Consider the following 19,940-nt stretch of genomic DNA (forward strand, 5'->3'; position numbering starts at 1 on the left):
GAAGAAAATTCAGGGGCTGTCTTTACTGTGTGTACAATAAAGTGGAAAATGTTGGATGATTTGGCCTGTCTTGGTGACATCATGTAACGGGCCAGTCATCAATTTGAATTCAACAAGGCCAAAGCTGAGCACTTGATCCTTCACCTCCAAAGACCTTCCTTTCACTCCATTCTTCGTTATCATGGAGACTACCACCATCCTTCTTCTTAGTACCTCAGGCCTGTAAACTGGGAGTCGTCTTTGACTCAGACCTCTCTCTTGATTCACACATCCAGGCTGTATCAAAATCTTGTTGTTTCGTCCTTCATGAGACCTCCAAGATTTGACCTTTTTTCTCTGTCCACACCACTAAAAATTGTGCTCAGGACCTCACCTGCCATTATGACTACTGTAACTTCCCACTCTTTGACCCCGATGCCTACAAACATGCCCCTCCTTCAAGAAGCTTCTGCGGCTGCTAAAATCTTCATGGATTGTCATTCTGACACTCATCCCCCTTCTTGCTTCCTCACCCACTGGCTCCTCTTACTCCACAAATAGAAGCTTCTTGTCTTTGTCTTTAAGGCCCTTCACACGTTAGCCCCACTTTACCTACCTGATCTATTGTTTTATTGTGACTGTGGATCCCTCCTTCACTCTGTCAAGTACCCAACCTTCAACATCAACATCCTCCAATCAGTTTCTCCCTCAGAAAGTACAGAAGAGTCTCCCAACCCCAAGCCAACCCTTATTAGCAGGAAAAAATTCCTGCAAAAATCTGCAAAGTCATTACTTTAACCTCCTTTAAAATCCTTCCTTAAGACTCAGTTGTGCCACAGTGCCCATAAAACACATAGATGACAATGGCTATACAAGTAATGAGCTTCTTGTATGACAGTTTTCTTGCTTTACTGTTACCTTGTTCCCCCTTCCCTATTTGTTTCATCTATATGTTGTGGTTTGTCACAATTTAGATTGCGAGCTCTCTGCCTCTTTACCATGTGCTTGTACAGTGAGTAGCACAGTCAGGCCACAGTCCTTTGTTGGTGCTTTATGTGCTACCTCAGTACAAATTAATAGCAACTATAAACAGCAATAAGTTACCTTTAAAGGAATTAAGAGTACGAGAGAACATGACCCTTCCACAGAAAATCTCAATACGTTTAATTCATGTTTTTACAGAAACATTTCTTGTTTCAGAGTAGCAGCCGTGTTAGTCGGTATCCGCAAAAAGAAAAGGAGTAGTTGTGGCACCTTAGAGACTAACAAATTCATTTGAGCATAAGCTTTCGTGAGCCACAGCTCACATTCATCAGATACATGTAGTGGAAAATACAGTGGGGAGATTTTATATACACAGAGAACATGAAACAATGGGTGTTACCATACACACTGTAACCAGAGTGATCAGGTAAGGTGAGCTATTACCTGCAGGAGAGCGGGGACAGGGGAGGGGAATTCTCCAATGCATCATCAAGGATCTACAACCTATCCTGAAGGACGACCCATCACTCTCACAGATCTTGGGAGACAGACCAGTCCTTGCTTACAGACAGCCCCCCAACCTGAAGCAAATACTCACCAGCAACCACACAACAAAAACACTAACCCAGGAACCTATCCTTGCAACAAAGCCCGTTGCCAACTGTGTCCACATATCTATTCAGGGGACACCATCATAGGGCCTAATCACATCAGCCACACTATCAGAGGCTCGTTCACCTGCACATCTACCAATGTGATATATGCCATCATGTGCCAACAATGCCCCTCTGCCATGTACATTGGCCAAACTGGACAGTCTCTACGTAAAAGAATAAATGGACACAAATCAGATGTCAAGAATTATAACATTCAAAAACCAGTTGGAGAACACTTCAATCCCTTTGGTCACTTGATTACAGACCTAAAAGTGGCAAATCTTCAACAAAAAAACTTCAAAAACAGACTCCAACGAGAGACTGCTGAATTGGAATTAATTTGCAAACTGGATACAATTCACTTAGGCTTGAATAAAGACTGGGAGTGGATGTGTCATTACACAGAGTAAAACTATTTCCCCGTGTTTATTCCCCCCCACCCCCCACTGTTCCTCACACGTTCTTGTCCATTGCTGGAAATGGCCCACCTTGATTATCACTACAAAGGTTTTTCCCGCCCCACCCCACCCCCGCTTTCCTGCTGGTAATAGTTCACCTTACCTGATCACTCTCGTTACAGTGTGTATGGTAATACCCATTGTTTCATGTTCTCTGTATATAAAATCTCCCCATTGTATTTTCCACTACATGCATCCGATGAAGTGAGCTGTAGCTCATGAAAGCTTATGCTCAAATAAATTTGTTAGTTTCTAAGGTGCCACAAGTACTCCTTTTCTTTTTGAGACATATTTCTGGTAACCTCAGGCACTGCTGAGACTGGTCTCTGAACAGAAAGAACAGAATTCTTCAAAATGTGCAAGTGAACATGAATGGGATGAAAGGTTTATTTACTGTGGTGGTTCAAAACGTCAAAAAGTCTGAATTCCACAAGTAAGATGGCAGCTTTCTATTTTAGAAATTTTTAACTTTTAATAGTTGACTCAAAGTTAATAGCAATTTACATATTTCCCCCACTTCTATGAAATTTTAATAAACTAAACTACAGTCTCTTTAAGAAGAAAAGACCCCAAATGTTGTATTAGCTCTTCCTTGTTTTTCTTTTCTAAAGAATTAGAAAAAATTAGACATTTGAAGAGTGACAAGCCTTTGGAAAGCAGCTCAGAGGTCATGGCATCACTTAAGCTGGCAGCCCTGTGATTATTGCCAGAATACCTCATTACTTCCAGTTACCAAGTTCAGGTGTGGGTGTATACCTTAATGTGAAGCTGTGCTAATATGCTTGGATGTTTAATTCACAGAAATACAGCTCCTGTGTACACAGCATGCTTTCTCCCATGTCAATTATGCCCTTAAGCAAAACACAAGGACCCATCTGAATTAATTGACTCATGAGCACCGCCATTTAGCCAGCCTGCAGAGTATTGGATAATGCATTTCTTTTAAAGAGAAGACAGCAATTTATGCTGCAAATTCATGTTATAATTCAGCCACTTAATAGTTAAAAAGGGGTGTAAATCACCAGTTAAAAAATATATTTAAGCCACTATAGAATCAGAAAGTTGCCATCTTGCCTGTCTCCTGACAATTTATAGACAAAGGAAATGCTATTATTAGGATGGTGGTATCGAGAGGCCCAGTTGTACTAGGTGGACAAACAAACAAAGACATCCCTTACAGTCAATATAGACCAGGCAGAAAGCATGGAAGAAAAGAGGCATTTATTCTCCTTTTACAGAGTAGGAATTAAGGCACCGAGAAATTAACTGTCTTGCTCAAGTTGACACAGAATATTTAAGGCAGAGCCAGGAACCAAATTCAGATATTCCACATCCCTGTCCAGTGACGTCACCACAAGTCTATCCTTCCTCTCAAGTTCTATTCAGTGAACAATTATACATGGAAATTTAGAGGCTTGGACAGTTCTGAAGTTGATTATATTAGTCACTGAATACATTTGTACAGAAAATATTCCAGTCCATTCTGTTCCTGGAAACCAGTACATTTACTAATATACCCTTTACCAGCACTTAGAAATATTGTTTTGCTGAACAGGTGGAAATGGAACACATGTTCATTTAGCTGCTGATCAGCACTTCATTTTTCACAAACAATGGAATGGTCTGGAATGCCATAATGAGACCAACTGGGTCTCATGTCTCAATTCTTCATTCAAAAAAACTGTCAGCAGATTGAGCTTCTTGTAGGGAAGCAGCAGCAGCGATGACAGGACTCAAACAGAAAACAGTAATATTCAGAGTTGTGGAAGTAAAAAATAGTGGTATTGCTAAAAAAGCACAAAATATTACATTGTATAACCACTCTTTGTAAAGAGCCATTACATTATTTAAAGATCAAATTCTGCTCTTGTTTACATGTGCACAGCTCTCGCTGGATTAACACAATAGGAGTTGTGTGTACTTATTCAAAGGCAGAATTTTACTTTACATTATTAGAACTAATCACTTTAATTTTTCCTCTATGGGACAGCCTAAATTCCATAAACTTGTAAAGCAAAAAATAGAACAAGGTACTGTTTTTAAATGACTCTGGTAAAACCTTTCATTGACCATTTTAACCCAGCTGGAAATGTAACTGTTAGTTACTACAGACTGAGAAATATCAAAAGACAGATGTAAAGCAACCAAAATTTTATAAATGCTACTTATGCATCTTATGTTTCCAGCAGTTGTAAATTTGTGGTTTAATTTTAAATACAGTGTGTAAAAAGGAAAAAAAAAACACATAAACCACAGTTTATCCTATAAATAATCTTCTATTGCAAAGCTGAGCCCTACTAGCTTGGGCTTCTTCTACCAGCTGAAATGAAATGGTGAGACCCCATAATAAACATCCCCAGAACCATCATTCATTTTTCAGAGTTAAATATCATAGGGACAATTACCAGTGGATTTTCCTAGGTTAGATTACGTGCTATCAGAATTTGGCTCCTAACATACAATGGTCAAGCACAGACTACAGAACGTCTAAGCTAACTCAAACATGGAACTGCATTTTGCTTTTACTTACTGTGATTGTTACGGCAAGAGTTAAAAATCATTGATGAACAGGAAAAACCTCTGGGCCACACCTGGACTCTTGTGAACAAAGGACTCGGACATATGCCTAATTGAAAAATGGGAGCCAACCTACTGAAGCCTGAAAAGCACCAGTCTAAAGAAAGTCATTGTCTAGTGCTTCACCAATAGTGTTTGTGTTGCTGTGGCCTACTTTAAAAGTATTTTTTGGAAAAAAAAATTAGACCGAAAGAATGAATGTTCAGATGATCACTGTTAATTTTAAACAAAAATATTGGATAACATTTTCAAACATGGGTGCCCAAAGTTAAATATGGATTTAAACGCCTAACACTGAACACTCATGTTTGAAAATTTTCTCATTATCTATCCATATATAGAAGGCAAAGAGGAGCAGCTAAGGGGAGTTTTGTGAGAGAGTTCTCCAGGTCAAGGAGGAGCGACTATGTGGCCCTTCGGATGAGTTTGTCGCATGCTTGCTGCTTGACTGAAGTACATAATGTGGTCTGTTTGTTTGGGGGCCGTGTGCTAAGCCTAGCAGCCTGCTAAGCAAGGCTGAGAGTTTCTTAACAAGGCTTTGATCCCCTTAATCAGGGAGTGGGAGCTACACAGGGAGAAGAGGAGTTTAAAAAGCCAGCTCCTAAGCGACCAGAGGAGTTTTGCGAGGGAGTTTAGAGAGGGAGTGGGAGAGAGCTAAATACACTTGATTAACATTCTCTAAACTTAGGGCAATAAATTACACCCCCCCCCAAAAGTAATACAGAGGGGAAAAAACCCAACAAACAAACCTGCAGGAGTAAAAAGACTGCAGGCAGAAGTCCAGCAGGAGAGTGGGGCTATCTAGTTTATTGCACTGAATGCAACATGCATGATTACCAGCCTTGTGGGCAGGTGGTATATGTGTGCATTTGGTGCAAGGAGCTCATGGCCCTCATAGACTGAGTGTAGGCTCTGGAGACCTGAATGGCTGCACTGGAGGAGCTCTGGGAGACTGATCAATGTACATAGAGGAGACTTTCCAGGATACAGTAGAGTGGTCTCACCCTGAGTCTGGGAGCCTCTGTGCTGTTGAGGAGGATAGAAGTCTCAGGGAAGAACAACATCAAAGTGGAGTGGAGGGAAATGATTCCATAGTTGGATCCCTCCCTACAGATGATATTATGGTATCCTTTCACACTTAGGATACTTCTCCATGGGAGGGAACCCCAGTTATTAGGAAGAGACAAGTAATAGTAATGGGGGATTCGATCAATAGAAATATAGATAGCTGGGTTTGTGATGACCGGAAGAACTGCATGGTGAATTGCCTACTGGCAGCAAAGCTTGTGGATCTCTTCAGACACCTAGATAGGCTTATGGGTAGTGCTGGGGAAGAGCCAGTGCCCGTGGTACATATACCAGTGACACAGGGAAAGGTAGGACAGAGATCCTAGAGGCCAAATTTAGGCTGCTAGGTAAGAGATTGAAGTCCAGGACCTCCATGGTAACATTCTCTGAAATGTTTCCAGTTCCAAGTGCCGGGGCAGTTAGACAGACAGAACCGCAGGGTCTCAATGTATGGATGAGATGATGGTGGAGGGAGAAGGGGTTTAGATTTATTAGGAACTAGAGAACCTTTTGGGAAAGGAGGAGCCTATACAGAAATAATGGGCTCCACCTAAACCAAAATGGAACCAGATTGCTGGCATGTAAAATTACAAAGGTTGCAGAGCAGTTTTTAAACTAAGGGCTGGGGGAAAGCCGACAGGTGCAGGTGAGCAAACCGTTTAGACAGAGAGATCCCGTAGGGAAGGCTCTATTAACGGAGATTCTCTATGTCCTTTCCTGCTTACTAGGATGGAAGTTGATAAAGTACAGGTAGGAACTGAAAAGAGAACAGTCGAATGAAAAAGTCCCATGCGATTACCTCACATAATGGCAGACAGCTAAAAAGTGACAAATTTTATAAGTGCTTATATACAAATGCAAGAAGTCTAAATACTAAAATGGGTGAACTTGAGTGCCTGGTATTAAATGAGGCTATTGGTATAACAGGCATCACAGAAACTTGGTGGAACTATGATAATCAGTGGAACACAGTAATACTGAACCAGGGTACAAAATATATAGGAATGACAGAATAGGCTGTACTCGTGGGGGAATGGCACTACACATGAAAGAAAGCATAGCATCAAATAAGGTAAATATCTTAAATGACTCAAACCGTACCATAGAATCTCTATGGATAGAAATTACATGCTTGAATAATAAGAATATAGTAGTAGGGATATACTACTTATAATCTGACCAGGATGTCTGTTAGTCTATAAGGTGCCACAGGACTCTTTGCCGCTTTTACAGATCCGGACTAACAGGACTACCCCTCTGATACCTGACCAGGATGGTGGTGGTGTTTGTAAAATACTGCAGGAGATTAAAGTTGTTATACAAATAGAAAACTTAATAATAATGGGGCTTTTCAACTATCCAAACACAAGGAGAGAGAGAGACTCAGAACAAGTTATTCCACACTTGCCTTTCCAAATGTGGTTTTTAGGATCTGCTATGTGCTATTGTTTGGATCCTACTGCTTTGAAACCTGGTATGCATCTTTCTGGGATGTGCCTGTCTCCAGAAACTGCTGGAATTAAAGAACAAATGGCTAAGGATTCATGTAAGTAGCAGTTTTGAAAAAGTTTCTAAATCTCTCTCTCTCTTTATGTACTTATATGACTTCCATTATCACAGTAACCGCACTGCTCAATCTTTAATAGATTTAATCCTCCAACACCTCTGTGTGGTAGGGGAGTACTATTATCCCGATTTGTAAAACTGAGGTGCAGGGAGACTAAGCAACTTGTCTAAAGTCACACAAGAAGTCTGAGCTGGAGTGGGGAACTGAACTTCGGTCTCCCGATTCCCTGGCTAGCACACTAAATACTGGACTCATCCTGCCTCCCTAAATAGATAATATAAAGGCATGCACAGTCTAACCTCTTGGAATATAAAATATTGACAGGTTTTCAGAATCTTGCAATATACCTTTAAACCACCACTTAATACCCCTAGTATGGGCCAGACCACTGGTAGAGAGAAATTTCTGGTACTTTTGATATCTCAGAGTACCAAATTTTGTGCTGTCACAGCAATTACAACCTAAAGAATTTTTAGAAAAGCACATTTAGAATTTATCAGTTGAATGCCTCATTACAGATGCTATTTGGGAGATTGAGCTGTAATTGTACGATTTAATTAATTTTCCAAAAGCCTTCATACTTCATTTTTAGGCAAGGGAGATATTTGGGGCTAGACTGCACTGACAAGTCGCCCTTTAATTTCTTGTGTTCTTACTTCTCTATATGCAGAAATTTCCACTTAATAAAAAATAATGGAAGGCACTTTATAAATATCATTGGCCACAGAAACTTGGCTCACTATAGGGATCTAAACTATTTTTGTCTGCATGTCTTCTTTCCCAAACTTCGGTGCCTGGAAGTGGAAACAAACTAGTTAAGCAGAGAGTTGCTCAGGGGTCAACCACATGCAGTTCCCTCTTCTGAGAAAAAAAAGTTAAATCAGTTCAGCTGTGCGAGTGAGAGAAAACAAGGGAAGAGCCAAAGGGGACAAACTCCTCCCTGACTTTCAGAATATCAGAAGAGAGCCACTGATACAGTGTTTTGTCCAGAACTCAGCCGAGAGCTCCACAAAGAAACAAAGAGTAGCTCTGGTACGGACAGAAGAATGACCGAATATCAAACATTCCATTTTGTTTTCAGAATTCCCATAATTAGCACAGCCACTGCCATCAGAGGCTTTGAAACTGGACTCCAGTTTACCACAACCAGGTGTGCAACCATAGCCAAACATTTTCTCCTGTTGGAGCTCACCAGCCTGAGCTAATAGTCTGTCTTGGGCGGGTCATTTGATTAGATGAGGACTCCACTTCCAGTCCCTAGCTATTTCATAACTGAACTTATGGTTGAACTGCACCCACAAAATAAAATATTGGGTCATAATTTGGGATGCAAAGGAGATCTTACTATATGGCCTACATCATATACAGCAGGTCTGTAACAAAACAAACCCAGCCTGTTGAGGGTGCAGGCACACACGCTGTAGCACACTTCATTATGGAATTAGAGACACTGGGCATCTTGCGGAGGTCTGGTTGGTCTCCAAATGTACAATTTAATAGATAAGAATAAGATATTTCCCAATTGCTAAGAAACTGCAAAACATCTTCAAATAGCACAATGTTAGCTTTCCTGTTTCCTGTTTTTCTTAAGGAAGAGAAATAGCATCTCAATACATTCAGATCCTGCCAATGGATGTGTTTTCCTTTTAGTTAAATATTTGTACATGGTACTGTGATGAACTGGGCATATGCCTATAGAATTTATGGAATCTGCGCAAGATTATGAACCTTTGCGCCTGTCAGGCTGCAAACTCCATTGGGAACGTGCAGCCTCTTGCCTTCTCTCTCTCGCTGGTCTGTATGGAATCCGTGGCTGGTGGCAAAAGAACGATAATAGAGGGCAGATGACTCTTGAACACCCAATCGTTGGAAATCTACTCACTGTAGACAAAAGATTGGTCCTTGCCCAGAAAAACAGGGTATGCAGGGGAAAGTCATCTTGGCAACAAAGTCAACTGACAGAGTTTCTGCTCATATGGAGAAAATGGCAAGGGTGCCACCTGACACATGGGGGCTAAAGGTTTTAAAAGGGCAGAGGCTAGTCTGCTCTGGGGTCTGTTTTCTCATGAGGGAGAGACCATTCACCATGTGACAGCCTGCCTGAGGCAGGAGACACTCTGCCTCCCTACATTTCTGGACTCAAGATGGTTCCTCAAGAGTTCACAAGGAAAGAGTTAGATAGAAAATGAGGGATGTTTCAGATAGTTATTGTTTTGTATGATCTGTACGTAAGAGCATAAAGGTGTTAAGACTGGGCAAAGTGTGCGTTTTGACTGCATCACAACTTCTATGTGCCCCAGAGAGACTTAAACTGTAACCAGAAGCTTCACATTGGGTGGCGCTCTGGGAGAGGGGCATGTTTAAGTACCAGGGAATCTGAAGGATCAAGTGCTGTGTCCAGACAGGCTAGCGTCTGGACAGCAGGTTCTGACACTTGGAGGGAGTGCCAGATAGGTCTGCACTATGCGAGTGCACCTAGAGACCCCAAGATTAGGGCAGTGGCTGGACTCCAGGAGCTTGAAACTCCCCTCACAGCAGCACTGGTGGGAAGTTAGGAAGGAGCTCTCCCTAGGATAATGGACAGGTACGTAATGAGGACTTTAGCGCCTGGTTTTCATTTCCAAGACAGACCATTCTTCAGACATAAAATTCAAGTATACTATTTTGAAACAATGGAAATTTCTTATCAAGAACAGGTGCTTCTCATTACACACCATGCTTCAGTCTGTCTTGTAAAAAGTAAAAAATAGACCAGAAAAATAAAATTAAAAAAGGAGAGATCTATAGCCTTGCTGTTCAGTGCTTAGAAGTTTGAGTGCAAATCTGGACAGACAGAAGTCTTGTCACAATGAAGGATCTGGTCACTAACTGGTTCCATTTCCCTGGTTCTCTTACACAATCTAGTTCTGTGAAATTTACTCTTGGTGAGCATATAACTCAGAGTCATCCTGCAACTGCATCAAAACATATTTCTTATCTCTTCAAAACAACTAAAAGAGAGAAACCTGAAAGCCACTTCTGAGAGATGAAAGGGTCACACCCATTTATTTCCGGTGCGGTGGAAAGAAAGTTAATATAAAACTGGAAACAGCTTCTTCTTTTTCTAATTTTTGAATAGCCTGTGGTTATAATATATTGCACATGCAGGCATTTTGAAACTTGCCCATGATTAACTTTGCTGAACTTATTTACATGCACCTAGCAAAGAGGGGAGTTGAGCATAATGCATGCAGATGCTGCACAATGGGCTCATTATTTTTTAAATTAGTAATGTCTAACACAGCAGATAATTCTATATATCTTCTGAACAACACTATCATACACAATCTTTTTTAAATCAGTTTACTAGCCTTTGCTATCCTCAACTTCCACCGCAGAAGCCTAAAGAACCTTATCTCATAAATCAGAGCGATAAAACCTTAATCCAAGCATATCTAATTTGCACATGTAAGAGAAGGTTACTTACTGTAACTGGAGGTTCTTCAATATGTGTAGTACCTATCTGGATTTCAAATGTGGGTATACAAGTTCACCATGTGTCGGAGCCGGAACCATTCATAGTAGAGTCCATTGACCTGCATGTGTGTTGACCATGTGGTGCGTCTGATCTACACCGCCCCAGTTTCCTCTTATCAGGAAGCAGAGGAGCCTGGAGCAGAGGGGATAGAGGGAGAGATTGGAATCCAGATAGGGACCACACATCTCGAAGAACCTCCAATTACGGTAAGTAACCTTCTCTTCTTGGAGTGATGGTCACTATGTGGATTCCAAACGTGGGAGAGTCGCAAGCAGTGGTCAGAATGGAGGTGGGCGTGAGGTCTCACCAGAAGACACAGTCTGAAGGACGGCCTGACTGACAGCAGCATCTGACGTCAAGGCAGGGGTGATGGCCTATTGGGTGGAAAAGGTGTGAACAGAAGCCCAAGGGGCTGCCTTACAAATGTTATTCCAGGGAACATCTGCCAGGAAGGCGAATATTGCAGCATATGCCCGGGTAGAGTGGGCCGTGACTCTGGGAGGGAAGGTGACTCAGGAGACAGTATAGCAGTCCATGATGCAATGGGTGATTCACTTGGAGAGTCACTGTGAAGAGAGGGCGTGACCCTGGCAGCACTCCGTGATGGCGATGAAGAGGAGATGTTTGGAAGGTGCAGGTGCGTTGGAGATAAAAAGCCAAAGCCCGGCAAACATAGAGAGCAAGGAACGCATGCTCACCAGGAGAGGTGTACAGTTTAGCATAAAAGATCAGGAGGTGCATGCACTGGCTGAGGTGAAACAGGGAGGCCACCTTGGGGAGGAATGTGGGATAGAGGTGGAGGGAGACCTTGTCTTTGAGGAAGATGGTGAATCCACCATCGCGGCTGCGAGCTCTCTAACTCACTGTGCTGAGGTAATTGCCACAAGAAAGATCAATTTCATGGAGAGGTGGGCGAGGGAGCAGATTGCCAGGTGTTCAAAGGGTGGCTTAGTGAGGGGAGAGAGAACAAGGTTGCGGTCCCAGGAGGGGGTAGGTTTATGCACGATGGGGAAAGTGTTGAGAAGGCCACGAAGGATGTGGGAGGTGGTCAGGTGCGTGAAGACACAGAAGCCATCTACAGGGGAAAGAAAGACACTCATAGTCATCAGGTGCACATGGACGAAGGAGTGGACGAGGCCTGACTGGCAGAGGTGGAGGAGGAAGTCTAGGAGAACAGGAATAGAAGTGGAGTTGATGAAGTGATGTTGATGGCATGCCCACATAGTGAAACAATGCCACTTGGCCTGAAAACAGGCCTGAGAGGATGGGCGTCTGCTACACATAAGGATGTCACGGACTAGGGCACAGCAGGAGTCATCTATGTGTGAACTCCATCCAAATACTAAGGCGTGAGATAGAGAGGGCCTGGGCTGGGGTGACGCAGGCAGCTGTGTGCTTACTTGAGGAGATCTGGGAGGCCCAGAAGAAGGATTGGTGGGTGAGCAGAGAGGTGAAGGAGATCTGTGTACCAATACTAGAGAGACCAGGAGAGGACAATTAGAATGAGCACTGGCTGGTCACAGCAGACCTTATGCAGAACTTGGGGAAGCAACGGGACAGATGGAAAGGCATAACAGAGGTCGCTGATCCGTGGGAAGAAAAGGGCCCGGCTGAGAGCGCCCCTGGAGCAAAAGAGAGGAAGTTTGTAGTTATCCAGGGTCGAAAAGAGGTCCCAGTGTGGTGTTCCCCAGAAGAGATAGCAGAGAGTGGGGTCATGGAGTTCCCACTCTTGGCTGACATGGGAAGAACAGCCGAGCATGTCCACCAGGGAGTTGCTGGTGCCTGGGAGGTGAAAGGCATGCACAGTGATCCTATCCCAGAGGCACCAAGTCTCCTTGCATAGGGAGGAGAATCTGGCTCCATGCTGCTTGATGATATAGACAACCACAGTCATGTTGTCAGACAGTAACTGAACATGCTGCGAGTGGAGGCAGAATAGGAGGTCTTGGCAAGACAGAGAGCGCAGAGTTCTAGGATGCTGATATGCATCCATGCCTCCCTAAGCGACCAGAGGCCATGAGCCGTGTGACCGTCCAGATGAGCGCCCCAGCCAATGAGTGAAGTGGTGGTATGGGATAGGGGTGTATGTGAAAGGGTCACTGGCTAAGACCGCTGACTGGTTGCACAACCAGGTGAGAGGTGATGGCAGAGGAAGGGATCAAGATTGGTTTGCCGAGGCTGTCTGACTGAGGATCGTAGACAGAGTGGAGCCACAGTTAAAGGCAACACATATAGAGGCAGGCATATGGCATGACGGAAGTGCAGGCCACCATATGGCTAAGGAAGGAGAGGCACTGACGGACTTAGGTGCAAGGACGACGATGAAGCCACGCAACAAGAGTGGTGAGAGCAGCAAAAGGGTCTGAGGGAAGAAAGGCTTGGGCTGCGACAGAGTCCAGGTGAGCCTCTATGAAAGCAAGCATGCGGGTAGGGGTTAGGACTGATTTTTCTTCCTGGATACAGATCCCCAAGGTGTCAAGGAGGGTGCGCAGGGTCCACATGGTGGTGAGGAGGTGAGCTCAGGAAGGTGACACAAGGATCCAGTTGTCCAGGTAGGGAAACACAGAGCGACCCAGGTGATGCATGTGGGCTGCCACAACAGTGAAAACCTTCGTAAAGACACAGGGGACAGTGGCAATCCCAAAAGAGAGGACCCAGAATTGGTAGTGGGATGAGCCCATCATGAAGCTGAGGAATTTTCCATGAGCAGGGTGGATGTCCACATGGAAATAAGGATATGAAGGATATCCTTCATATCAAGAGCTGCGAACCAGGCCCCAGGGGGAAGTGACTGGATGCTGATGGGGAGTGTGACCATCCGGAAGCAGAATCTGTGGATGTATTAGTTCAGCAACTGAAGATCCAAAATGGGACGGACACCACCTCCCTTCTTCGGTACAAGGAAGTAAGGGGAGTAGAAACCATGGCCGTGGTAGTGCAGTGGAACAGATTCTATGGCACCCTTGTGGAGGAGGGCACACACTTCCTCTTGCAGAAGATGGTATTGGGAGGGATCTCCTGAAAGCTCCACAGGAGGATGACAGGGCGAGAAGGAGAGGAATTCTGTGAGGTAGCCCTGATGAACAATGTCCAGCAACCAGTGATCTGAGATAATCACATGTGCGAAAAGGGCGAGAGGACATCTGAAAACAATCGGGTTGGGAGGAGGGTTCACGAGTCTCGGGGAAGCAGTCAAAAGGACTGTTTAGAGGATGGTTGTGGGATGGCAGAAGCGGCAGAGGCAGCAGACTGGTGATACTAAGAAGGTTCTGGGGGACGCTGAGGATATGGCTGATAGGTGGCACAAGGGCAGGATCTGAAGGATGACCTCTGTTGCCTGCAGGTTGGGGCTGGGGCTATATACCTAATGATCGGAGGATGGCATGAGAGTAAATAAGGGAACATGGGGACTCATCAGTCTTGTTTCTACACAGTTTGTTGTTATGGAAGAGGAAGTTCTCAAGCGTAGTCTGAACCGCCTTCAGAAATCTGCTAGACTGTAGCCAGGAATCACAGCAGAGGACAACTCCTGATGCCAGAGAGCAGGACACAGTATCAGCAGCATCAACCGCCACCTGGAGAGTCACCTGGGCAACCAACTTGCCTTCATCCAGAAACTGGTGGAAGTCCTGCTGCTTCTCCAGAAGGAGGAAGGCTTTGAAGTCTGCGAACCTCGAGTACAAGAGAAAGTCACACGTGGCAAGGATAGCCTGGTAGTTTGCAATTCAGAATTGGAGGCCTGGAGAAGAGTAGGCCTTGTGGTCCAGGAGGTCTAACTTCTTGGTGGCACGATTGGGGGGAGTAGATTTAAAATGCTGCTGTCTGGTGTGTTCAATCGTCATGTGGCCTACAAGAGAGTTAGGCGGCGGTGAGTAAAAAGAAAGTGAGTCGCTTTGGAGACGATGAAATAATGATGTTCTGTCCACTTGGGAGTAGGAGCACAAGAAGTCAGGGTGTGCCAGACTGTCTGGGCTGGTTGTAAAATGGCCTCATGAACAGGCAGGGTGCTGCAGAAAGGTCCGGGGGGTAGCAATTTGTCCAGGAACTGTTTCTGGGGGTCCTGTATGTCCTCCACAGTCAGGTTGAGGGCCGTAGCCACACAGTGAAGGAGATGGTTGATTGACAGGGTGTAGAAATGGATGGCGCCATGGTTCAGGACTATACGACCATGTGTGCAAGAAGGTAGAATCTAGTTCGGAGGACCACTCAAAAGCAGAAAAGGGGTCCCGGAGGGCAGAGCTGTTGGGACAGCCGGAGCTGGCGGTGTGGGGTGAACTGAAGGTGGACAGTCCAGGAGCAAAAGAGGTTCCTCCATGTAAGGGCCCGGTGGAGAGAGGCAGAACGGAAGAGGAGGCTGAAGGAGAAGCGGTTCATCCGTGGGAGATGGCAGTCCGGGAGCGAGCGGAGGCCCGGAGCATGGAGGGGAGCCATCATACGGTAACAATAGTTCAGCTGTCGGCGTGAGAGGGGACTGGTGTCCCAGTGTATGCAGGACCGGATGTGCAAGTTCAGACAGTCCCAGAGGAGTAGATGGAGCCAGAGTGGATGGTGGTGGACCAGTCACTGCAGCTGATGGCAGGACCGATGGAGCACGGTGTTTCGACTTATGGTCTGAGTGGGATTTCTTCGATGCCGGAGCATGCGGATCAACGTGCAACTTCTAATGCGACCAAGCACAGCTCAGGGAGGCAATGCTGCCTCTAGAGGCAGTCTTAGTTGGGGAGCCACCTTTATGCCCATGGCTGTGCGTCTTATGAGCACAATGGGTCTTGGTCAGTTGTGGTGGTGCTGTCAGTGCCGGCTGGGAAGGACCAAGATAGGTGCGCACCACTGGTGCGGAGCATCGGGCCGTTGGATCCATGGGCTCCGGATCCCGTTGTGCACGTGGGCACATTGCCTCCTCCATAAGGAACTTGCGGAGGCAAAGTTCCCTGGCTTCACTAGTTCAAGCTGGAAAGGAGTGGCAGATGGAGCAGCGGGAGGCAATATGGGCTTTACCCAAGCAGTAGAGACAACACTGGTGCTCGTCACTCACAGAGAAGGAGCATGGGCATAAGGGATAGTATTTGAAGCCAGCTTGCCTGGGCATAGTCCTCGGGCTGGGGAAGGAATCCCTGCAAGGGGAGAAGTCCGACAAAGACAACCTATCTAACTAAGAACTAACGGACAACTATAAACAACTAGAGAAAAAACTATGTACAGACAATGAGTGAAGAACAGTTCTCTCAGCAAGCTAAGAGCACTGAGGAACCGAGGTTCCAACTCTGGCCACACGGTGGCAAGAAGGAACTGGAGTGGTGTTGACCCACACAGCCTCTTAAAGCCTTGGACACACCACACGGTTGATGTATAATGCACATGTGGGTCAACAGACATTACTATGAACAGTTCTGGCTCCGGTGCATGGCGCGCTTGCGAACCCACTTTTGGAATCCACATAGGGACCATCATGCGAAGCAGAAATTATATGCACATGCAAATTTCAAAAACATTGTTTTACACAGAATAGCAGATTCCTTGAGAGACGGTCATTGGACAAGCTGTCACATGTGCAATACTGTGAAGACACGGACAAAGAATAATACAGAATAACACAATGCCAGCTCCAATTTGGGACGTGCTTCTGTTCAATGATAAAACACAGCTGAGGTAACTGGAGCTATTTCAGAAACAGTGGAAGAAAATCGGCTCACTGGATTAGCACTACTAGCAGCGCATCGCAGTCAGCCTCTCTCAGTAGAGAATGTGATCGACATCCTTCCACTCACACCCCGACACCTTTAATATTCTGTGTAACATGTACTAAGATAGACTTTTAACCCCATACACCTTCTGTAGAGACCTCTGATACCTGGTAGGTAACATGGGCCCCTCCTTAGGAAAATTCTGGTTGCGCCCGCTGTGATTTTTGGAAGGAAGCAATTCCACTGTGAAAGACATGCTAAATGTCTGGCTCATGTATGCTACACCCTATGCATTGCCAGCTCCACAATCCCCAGCTATTGTAACAGGTTGCGGAGAAACAGTTTTTCAGAGAATGATGGCCCAGCTTTTTCATCCAGAAGACAGAACCAGTGCATGAAGCAGAGCAGCAGTGATATCCTAATCGGACAGTGGTTGTTTATTAGATGGACTGCTGTATTTTGCATCAGCTATTGCTTCTTGGTGGACATAACCTTCAATCCCAACTCAGTGAATTGCAAAAGCCTCTGGAGACAATGAATGCATGGAGCACCATCACAAAATACAGATTCACCAGGAAGCAGCCTGGCCTCCCTGCCACACTCATTATCTGGCTATTCAGGCACAACAAAGAGCCCAGCAGAACCCCACAACTGCGTGTCACCATGACAAATGGAATTCAGCAACCCTCACTTGAGGGCATTGGTATAGCTTTGGAAAATTCTTCAGAATGTTTCCTTCTTACTAACTTTAATACAGTCTTGCCTATGTTCACATAACTTTTCTTCATCCTGTTGCTCCTCTCAGGCACGGAGATATGGGGATTATCACATTGTCTACACTAGATGTGAAGCTAGATATTTCCCACACTGGAGTTCATAATGTCCCACATATTCCCCCTAAAGGTAAGGATCAGGAATAGATGTTTAATAGGAAAAGAGAAGATTGGGTCCTGAAGGACTCCGTAATTGAGCTCTCTCAAGGAAGAGCAACTGCCTACCATCACGGGTCTGAGAGAAGTGAGCTAAGTTATCTCAGTGCAATTCTGCTCACCCCGCCAGATCACTCAACAGGTCCTCATAATCATCTGGATTAGAAGATGCAGTACTAGCATGATTAGATGTCCATTGCCAGGGACAAAGACAACCCTGGAGTTTGTTTCCATTGGTTTGCTTTCGTACTCTGAACTTACAGAGAACCACTTTAGAAACAGAAGTTAGGACCCAGCTCCACCATGAATTTATTAGGTAATTATTTCCACAAGTTTTAAATCTAATCTATTAGGTAACAGGGCTCCCTAGGCAAGTCATGTAGACTAAACTCTTAAGAAGCATCCACTAACTTTGCTATATAAAACTGGAAAGACATGTTAAGGCCACTGACTGACAGAGGTGGGACTAGGACTCAGGAGTTCTTGACACCCAGCCCTGTGCTTAATCCACTAGATGTTATGGCTCTGGGGACCAACGCCAGAATATTTAAGTGCTAGTTCACACACTAAAGGGACTTCTTGTTTGCACACTACAGGGGCTTTTTTGCATGCTTCAGTGTGAATAATTGTCCGCCAATTTCTACAACAGTTTTGAGGAGAGAGAGAAACAAAGGAAAATGAATTGATTAAACATTTTACACATATTTTTCACCAGTTTTGCTAAACATATTCCGTACTTCATCTTCTCCCCTAACAAACAGATACAATTAATTTTCCAAAAAGAGATAAAGCTTAGACACCTACCACAAGTACAAATCAGCCTTTATTTTACTCCTTTTCTTGGACTACCTTCTCCTTACATAGCCGTCCTCACAGAGTATTTCCAAATCTGCCCACCATTGTAGTGGGGAACATAAAAATCTCTTGTAATATGTTCTAACAAACCTTACATGAGACGTTTAATCAACAGGGTAAAATTGTCCAAATGCTCATCATATTTCTGCTAGTTGTAATAATATCACAGAAGCCAGAAACAGCTTTTAACACTTTTTTTATAAGATACAAACAGAGGAAGTGATAAGCAGTACAAAAAAAATCACAAACAGTACATGCTTTCCAGCTAATATTATGCTCTCACTATCCTCAAACTAGAATATTTCACAACCCTTTGCTTTATTAGCTCACAGCTTCAGTAACAAATTATCAATGTTCTCCTAGAGAGTCTCCTTGGTCTAATATAGCTCCCACAGGCAAACTGCTGTCAATATTAGAGCAAAATCAACATGGCTGAATACTATGCAAATATTGGCTCACTTCATCTGATAAATGATAAAGGAAAGTTTTCATATCCTGCAGGAAATAAACACTAATACAATCTATTGTTTTAAAACTACTGCAACAAGAGCCTTCTAGGTGAGAAGAAGAAGAAAGAAGCAAGAGTAAACAAAGGATTTCAATGCCCTTAAAAGCCTTTCTGTGATGTAGACACACAAAGGATCAATATTTTACCAAAGAACGTTACAGACTGAACTGGAACAGCAATTACGACAATGCCCTCACATCATGCTCATAACTGTAGGTTACCCAACTTTGTTTTTTTGGAATAAGCAAAACTACATATATTTTAAAGTATAGTATAAGTATGCTTCACTGCAAAGTACATACACTTAAAACACATGGCTACAGAGTATACACAGTGTACACATTCATTTTCCTGTACACAGTGTGCACGCATACACGCACATGGAGATCAAAAAGCCAATATATGCCAAAAGCTATACCACACTGTGGTGTCTGAGTAGCATTTCCCCATTCCCTGCATAGGAAAACACTGCAGTGTACTCAGACCGCAGTGTCTGTGGGCTCCTATGCTCATATTCATTGTTCAAAGGTAACCTACAATATTAAATTCTTATTAAAGGACAATATTTGTTATTTTAAAAATGGAATCTGGTTCAAAAGAGGTCTAGTAGACACAAAAAGGAGCCATTAGAAAGGTGTGCCTGAAATCTACAGCTGCCTGGATATCAAAGAAGTTAGAGGGATAACTTGATTTTTGTTTCTTTTTTAAAATTTTGTAAGATTCCAGCTTCTGATAGAGCACTCTCTAAATAGCATGCTTTCCCCCTCCCCACACAAACTTCTCAATACATTTTATAATGTATTTTCTGCTCCTTGTTGACCTTAAGAGTTTTCCCAGGCAACGGAGAGTATGCCTAAATAGGAAATCAGTGTAACTGACAACATGTGGAAAGCTGTCAAATGCACAAAGTAAGCTGAAAACAGACAATTTTTTTTTCTTGATAACTTTCCATTTATTAAAGGCCAGGCTGAAAGCACCACCTATTATTAAGGTTGCCACCTTTCTAAGACCCAGCACAGGCAGTCTTAATTCTGGTACTTCCTAACTTTTGAGAGTTTGAATTTGCAAGCTTAATAATGTTCTTTTCACACAGTTTTTTTGTGTAATAATAATAATCATTTTAGGTGGCACTTGTAACCCTGATTTTCAAGTTGACAA

The 19,940-nt window shown here is 43.9% G+C and overlaps 1 protein-coding gene across 2 annotated transcripts in view; it reads right to left on the bottom strand.

Annotated features, from left to right (window-relative positions):
- Window positions 1-19,940, bottom strand: part of RASA3 (RAS p21 protein activator 3) — a 266,580-nt gene that overhangs the window by 74,037 nt on the left and 172,603 nt on the right. The gene's annotated exons all lie outside the window — the stretch shown is intronic.

This window comes from Lepidochelys kempii, chromosome 1, assembly GCF_965140285.1.
Source record: "Lepidochelys kempii isolate rLepKem1 chromosome 1, rLepKem1.hap1, whole genome shotgun sequence".
Classification (NCBI taxonomy): Eukaryota; Metazoa; Chordata; order Testudines; family Cheloniidae; genus Lepidochelys; species Lepidochelys kempii.